Source organism: Ammospiza nelsoni, chromosome 3 (genome assembly GCF_027579445.1).
Source record: "Ammospiza nelsoni isolate bAmmNel1 chromosome 3, bAmmNel1.pri, whole genome shotgun sequence".
In the NCBI taxonomy this organism is placed as follows: domain Eukaryota; kingdom Metazoa; phylum Chordata; class Aves; order Passeriformes; family Passerellidae; genus Ammospiza; species Ammospiza nelsoni.
In genome coordinates this window covers 26,169,008-26,176,483 of record NC_080635.1, presented here as the reverse complement: position 1 = coordinate 26,176,483, position 7,476 = coordinate 26,169,008, and the positions used below count along the sequence as shown (strand labels likewise).

Sequence of the window (7,476 nt, the reverse complement as noted above, 5' to 3'; positions counted from 1 at the left end):
CCTTGATTGAACTATTTGCTTCAGGCTAGCTGAATCGAAATCCTTTTCTTGTCCAGTTTTTACTTTCTTGATGCTTCTGATGATGTCATTGAGAGAGTGTTGCATAGTAGAATTGTTGCCTTGTAATAAACTAGTGGACTCTCTCTCTCTGAATTGATTTTTTTGAGGGCAGAAATGGTACACTCTAAATTATTTTAAAGAAAGAAGAAAGGAAAATGAGATGAATACTCTCCCTGTCCCTCCATAATTATATCTTAAACATGTGGTACAGTGTTGGAAACAGTGAGTAATCCTCACCTTCACAGCTCTGCCAGCCAGAGTGTTTCATGTGAGAGATGGTGTTTTGCTGACGCAGGGCTCTGCTTACTCCAGTGGGTTTCTCTTTGTGCTTATTGAGATGCCAGAAAATCTACTGCATAGGTCATGCAGAGGGAAATTTATTTGGTGCCATCTTGTTTCAGCTCCTTCTTATCCTTATCATGTGCCTGGGCCCTCCTCCAGAGGCTGGCAGGAGCTCTGCAGAGTGGCCTGTGACAGGAATAGCTGGGAGGGTGGCTTCAGGAGTGGCCTGTGACACAAATAGCCGGCAGAGTGGCTTCCAGGCACTGTGAGCAGGGCTGCCTCCCCTGCCCCGAGGGAGCTGCCTGGCTCCATGCCTGCCCTTGCCAGTGTGCCAGCCTTGTTCTACTCCCTCTCCTCTTCTCTCATGCTCTCAGTGCTCATTTAAATAAGATAGTCTTGAAAATGCATCATGGAAGGTTTAGAGGATGACTTTAGGCAGGATTTACATGACAGACACCAGATCCTGCTTGTCTCTGTGCAGATATACCTGCTCTCAGTTTCCTTTAGCTGCAGGGAAGTGCCCAGAATTACAAATGTGACCGAGAGGAGCAGGGCTTGCCTGTGGTGTTTAGAAGGGTGCACAGGATGGTTGTCAGGTTTGATGTCTTGGGGCTACCTGGAGCTGTGTTAGTGCAAACCATGTGTGGGAGGCTGGGACAAGTGTGGTGAAAGCCACAAGAGAAAATCTTCCCTTCTCAGTGTGATGCACCCACACCAGGACTTTGTGGTATTGAAGCTACGTAAATGGGGTCGAGCATTGTAAAACAAACCCCTTCCAGATATCACAAATCATTCTTCTTTTGAAAGATCTTCCTTGCTCCAGTCTTCCCACACCTCCCATCCTCAAATGCCTTACCTAATGCTCTAGACTAAGCATAATAAATCTTGCCCTCATTTTTAAATCTTGTGTTACACACACTTCCTGCGCTATGGAGACCATGGCATTCCTTATGTATTATTTTCCTGCTTTCAAGGTATATCTACTGTTTAGCACTCTCCTCATTCACACCATTGCTCAAAACTGGCATCTTTCTCTGTTTCGTGTGAATCTGACAGTGTGAAATCTGCACCAGAAACTTAACTGTAACCACCTGCTGTTTTCTCTATAATTACCAGTAAGCAAGTCCACTGTAAGTATGTGTCTCCACTTTGGATGCCAAAAAGACATTGATAGCTTCTGAGTCAATCATTTGTTGGTCTGATGTGAAAAAAATACCTCTCACTTGAGTCAGAACCTTGTCCTTCTCTCGTCTCTTTACTGTCTGAGATTAGTTCATGTGGTAGCAATGACAGCTTGGATATAGCAACACTCTTGGGGACCGCATGGAGATACCCAAGCTTGTCCTAGTCCTAGGTTTGAAAATAGCTTAATTTCATAGAGCTAGCTAGGTTTGAAAATGTTTGAAGTCTACACATGCCTGGATAAACTTTAGAGGACCTCCCTTAGCTCTTACATTAGCAGTGTAGTTCAATGGTTATGTTAGTGACCTTTGTCAGTACAAGAATTCATGTTAATTCATGGCAACCTAGAGCATTATTATAAACCTCTTGTCTGTTCTGTTTTTTGGGGCTTTGAAAGATAATCAAGGTGGATTTATCTGATACTAAGAGATGAACCAGTTACCAGCCTTAGGTTTCTTCCTTTATTGTTGTAGGAGGTTACTGCCAGAGTAAACTGAAATTGGAGGTGGTTTATGATCATGCTGCAGCCTGTACACTACACTTGCTCAGGAGTTTATCCAGGAGGATCAGCTGATCCTGTTGCAGGATGGTGACCTCTGGCAGAGACACAGGACAGAGACAGCTGCTTCTGCTCTCCCAGCTAAACCTGCTTAAGGCGGTGGGTGGGAGTTGTTAATGCCATTATTTGTTTAATTGTAGGGCTAATAGGTTTGTGTGTGTGTGCGTGCTTTATTACAATAGAATGCATTAAATAGAAGCAGAGGAAAGATTGAGTGTGCTACTTTGGGAGCTGGTTTCCAATTGTTATTCCTTTTTATTAAAGAGACACTAAAAGGAAAAGTAACCAGAAGCAAACTCTGCTTTAAACTCCACTAAAAACACAGCTCAGCCTGAAGTGTCTGGTGCCATGGGGCTGTGCAGTGCTTTTAGGAATAGAGGGCAAAGGTGAATTTTTAATTAGCCTGGTCTTCTTATTTTCCTCCAAGTATAGATAGGCTTAGCTTTCTCACCCTTAGTACTTGAAAACAGGCAGCCAAGGGTTGGCTGGGAATTGCTTGCTCCGGAAGTCTGTTAGAAAAATGGTAATCCAAAAGTTATTTCTATTTTAATAAAGAGAGGATAAAGTTTTTAATTATGATAGCCTTATGGAAGTGCAGCTTTTTTCCTTTCTCACCCCCCTCCATAATGCCCTTAATAAACAAAATAGAGATAGAACAAATACTTCACAAGCTACCACAAGGATCACAGTGGTATTTTGTGAGGTGCTGTGGGAGCTGTCTTTTATGCTCAGGCCCAATATGAATCTGCAAGTGATGGTCCTCTCAGGAAAGAAGCTGAGGGCACTTGGCAGTTGAAAGTATCTTGCCCATAGTGGAGATGGTGAGAGAATTGGCAATGAGGAGGTGACTGGTCATTCTGCAAGGCCTGGTGTGGGGCCAGTTTTCATTTTCATCTTGTTCTCTTTCTGTTTTTCTTTCTCTCTCGCTTTTGTTATTTATACCAATGAGCAAATGTTGCTTATTTTTAGCAGCCTTTCCATTTTGCTCAGGCACTGATCCTAAGTAATGGAATGCCTATGGCCCTCCCTCAGGCACCATTCCACCTCTAATAAGAGCAAACAAATGCAAGCTTTGGTGTAGGGAGTTATTGATTTGCTTCCAGGCAAGTAGGTGTTTGTGATATATATAAAAGGTGCCCATGCACACCACATGTTTGCGCTCCAATATCTTATGAAATGGCCTGGCATGATCTGCACTGGGTTCTTGGTGAGAAATTGTGTGTGCATCTCCATAAAGAAGCCTTGCAACTTACTTATTTTAGAGGATATAAACCTCCCCCTAAGAACACAAACACCCCCTAATAAGCACACCCATTTCCACTACTAGAGCAAAAGCAAGGTCCTCCCTTGAGTGCAGACAGTCCCAGTTCTGGGAAGCAGATGGATCAATTAATAGAAGCAGAGGTAAGAGTGGCATAGACAGGAGTAGATGCTGTAAGCCCCATTTTTTCCTTTTCTAATTTGGGTCTTATATCAGATTTTAATTTTATTGCAGAGATGCTAACACTAGGGATAATGGAGTCTTGAGAGAAAGAGTTATGGGAGGGCTTCCACTGAGGTGTGGATGTCCAGGGGGCCCCTGCCACACAGATTAGCAGCTGGCAATCCACATCTTCCATTGAGCCTCCTAGCAGCTTTATGGCTTTTTCCAGCAACCTTAGAAACTACCCCTTGTCTAAACCCCTTTAGGCTGGAAAAAAAATGTAAAGGAGAGTGTATCCAATCTAAGACAACAAAGCTTATCCTTTCCTAGCCCTACTCAAAGCATACCCAAAAAAACTTCAGAATGAAGAAGAAGCATCTACATATTTACATTGCAGGGAAGGAGATTGCAGAGTTTTAGGTCTTGCCCATCCATGCTAGTCTTGCACTCCCCTCAGGTACGCAGGATTTTCTGGGAGAACAAGAGCCCTTGGTCTTCGCTGTTGCCTACTTTGCATCAACAGCACTTGTCTCTCCTGGACACGTTTGTATTGCTGTCTGTGAAGTGATTTCTGGCTGGTGCCTATTTCAGTTCCAGCGGGAAGGAGAGCAGGTGGGGAGATTGTCCCACACCCTCAGTGTTCCTGAGATCCCACCCAGCCCATAGGTATAGCTGCATAATGCTTGGTTCTCTCCCAGTGGGGTCTGGCTTAGTTTAAACACTTCCTGTAGGTTTTTGTCCTCCCAGTTTTCAGCCCTGACTCCTTTTGGTAGGGTTAGGAGCCTACTTATGTGCATGCTTAGGCTGGCAGAGGACATTAATTTTCTGTTAATAGAAGGAGTGACTGTGGAAACATTACTCAGGCACAGCTAGAGCAACCAGTGGACCTGTGCTTAATTTACTAATGCCATGTTTATGCAAGTATTGTTGCTTTTGCCACTGCTTGCGAGTCACCATTGACTGCAATTGAAATATATTGGAGATGGGGAGAAGAAGGAATCTTGTTTAGGTAACAAAGTGATGCTGCCTTTGAGAAGGACCAAAGTTCCTGTTTTACCATAGATCTTTGTAGTATTTCCACCCTTTCCATGTTCCAGTTGCTGATGGTTTTATCTGTACTCTGGCATATCTCTCAGCTGAAGCAAGTCCTTTCTTTGCCAAGTCCCTGTTTTGGTACTGTCATTCAAGACCTAGCTCTTATTAACTGTCCTGAACCTGGTGGAAGGGGGGAAGGTGTCTATTCTGAAGCTACTCTTTTAAATTTAGCTGTATTTGTGTGCTATGATCTGCACGCCTCTGCCTCCAAATTGCAGCACAGTTGTCCAGGGTTATTTTTCATTAAATGACTCTTATAATTGGTATTCCCATTAATGACTATCTTGGTCTGAAATGCAGCAAGACATTTAACATGAGTGGGATATGATACCCACCTCAAATAAATACAGTGCTGAATCAGTAGATGTTTTCATATTTTCAGGTAAGCAGGCTGGTGTTGGGGAAAAAGGTTAGTCTATTAACACCTCTGCTCAAAGCAAGCCAACTTCCTTTCTACATGGAATAATTATTTTTTCACATAAGCCCTTAGTGCCTCTGCTATGTTTGCACTTGTAAGTCTCAAACATTGCAATACAGATAGCCCTTTATGAGTGGAATCTGAGGTCATGTGTCTGCATTTCAAATTTAAAATTGCTGTGCATGGGCTACCTTGCACTGGCTTGTGAATGCTGTAGGTGTAAGGGCTGTGGACCCATATTTCAGGTGTGAAGAGAGTAGGGCCTTTTTTAGCACTTAAAGCACCCATGTATGCAACTCACAGTTATGAGTGCCTTTGGCAAAACTTTGTAGATTCCGTTGATTCATAGCTGGCATCTCACCATCTGTATGGTCAGGATTACAGATAAATACGTATCTGTCCTACACATAACAGAACCATTTAGAGCATCCCTGCAGCATAAAGAGGAAGTGAACTTGGGCACAAAATTCACTCTACCTTTGTGAAAGACTTGCTGGGGAGAATACTGAAAGGCCTTTTGTTTGTCACAGTCCAGGGCTCACCGGAGGTTTTAGGTGGCTGGCAATCCATGTTTCTGTTTATACAATTCCAGCAAGGATTAGGGGTCTTTAGCCAATCACAGTTCAGACATTGGTGGTGGTGGGAGCAGAGATTGTAAGCAGCATGCCAAGGAAGTAGAGAGACAGAAGGCTTCTATCCTGGATCTTGGATCCTGGGGCTTCCACGGATAAAATGATGCAGCTGGAGTTGTAGAGGGTGTAATGACACACAAATTTTTGGTTTAATCATCTTCTAAAGTCATGCCCAGGGCTGGTTTACAGAAGATGAAAAAAGCTAATGAACCCTGAGGAGGACTGATCTGCAGCTGTCTTCAACATCTTCCTTGAAGGAGGTCTTTTTTCATTGCATGTATAACCACTGCACGTTGCTGTTTCGAGCAGCTGTGTCTTTGCTGCTCCGATATGCTCATTGTTGGAACTATCTCTTAAAACTCTGGCCAGCACCTGAAAAAATATTATTATTTAAGGTGACATTAACATCCAGGTTCCAGCCACAATTTTGAGCTGGGTACACCACAGTTGAAATAGGAGAGGCTGTCTGTGCCCTAGAAAGCTTATTTTTCTATCTGCAGACACTTAACTTTGAAAGAAGAAATGGGTGAAGGCAAGGTAGCTTTTTTAAATCCAATGTGAGCTGGCTAGACAAGTCAGGGAGAGTCTTAACAGGTGTGAGATTGCAGTAAGATTGGAACAATCTGGCAGAACCACAAAAAAAAAATCTGATTTAAAATTCCCTAACTTTTGTCATTCCACACTCAGTAGCAGAGCTAGGAGATGTAGCTCGGGAATGGAGCATAAGACTGAATTTCAGCTTTTGTTGCTGCTGTTGTCACAAGTTCTTGAGTACTTATGTATACTGTATACCTATATTTCACTGCTGGGCTTGACCCAGGATTTATACCTTGTGCTGCTGTATTCTGGAAACTGTTGGTCTTGCACCAATAGCATGATTTGCAAGGGACATGCCCAAGTGATCTGCAGTGACTGTAACTATGCTGGTGCAAGAATTTGAGTTCAGACATTGAAGGGGCACATTCGCAAAGAAAAAATTGCATTACCAACATTTGTTAATCAAAATATGATGACTAGCTTGGGGTAAGTGCTTAAGGCTCTGTGCTAACAGGCCCATGCAGAGAAACTGGGTGAGCCCTGGGGGTGAAAATTGCAAGCTGCTGAATGCAATGTTCAATACTATGGCTATATTTTTAAATTACTTCAAGTAAGGAGTCCTTTCGTCTTACCAAGTATGAGGTATTGAGATGTTTTGCAAATATTACATGTTTGTTTCTGTTAATATATTATTGGCTAGTTGGTATTTTGAATAAAAATAATTGTGAGAAGCTTTAAAAATGAACTCTTTACAACTGATCATTTAATAATAATTAAATGCAGTGAAGGAAACTTGAAACTTTCAGTAGTTTTAGCAGTAAAGCTGAGGTGGGTATCTTGTGAAATTCTCTAATTTTTTATTGCAAAAACTGAAGCAGGGAATTTATCTTAAGCAATTGCTTTTGGAAAATCATCCTTGCTAGTAATTTCTTTTTTATTTACAGAATATCCAGAAGAAGGGGAAAGTTTGCGAAGGAAAAAAAAGAATATTGCAACTCACTGCTAGAGGCGTTAATACGACGCTAACGAACCGTAGCCTTTCCAGAGCATAGCTGGCAACATTAGCACCCATCTGTGCTGAGTGGGATGTGCAAGCAGAAGCCAGGGCCGAGCAGCCTCCACCTGTTTGCAGAAAGTAAGTGAGCACACTCTGAAGTTACTCAGCGCATTCGCTCTGTCTTCGGCAGGCTGGTGGTGTTGTTACTACTGCTTTTCTGCTGTCTCATATCTCCCACTGCCATGTGCCAGCTGATAGGGGAGCTGTGACATACCACACCCCCGCGGCCAG

General features: G+C 42.9%; 1 long non-coding RNA gene across 1 annotated transcript; it reads right to left on the bottom strand.

The window, feature by feature from the left end:
- Window positions 1-939: 939 nt before the first annotated feature.
- Window positions 940-7,361, bottom strand: LOC132071831 (uncharacterized). Its single transcript, XR_009418206.1, has 3 exons — window positions 7,189-7,361; window positions 5,497-6,023; window positions 940-2,592 (listed from the first exon to the last, which is right to left on the bottom strand). It is a non-coding gene; the product is annotated as an uncharacterized LOC132071831 (long non-coding RNA).
- Window positions 7,362-7,476: the final 115 nt, after the last annotated feature.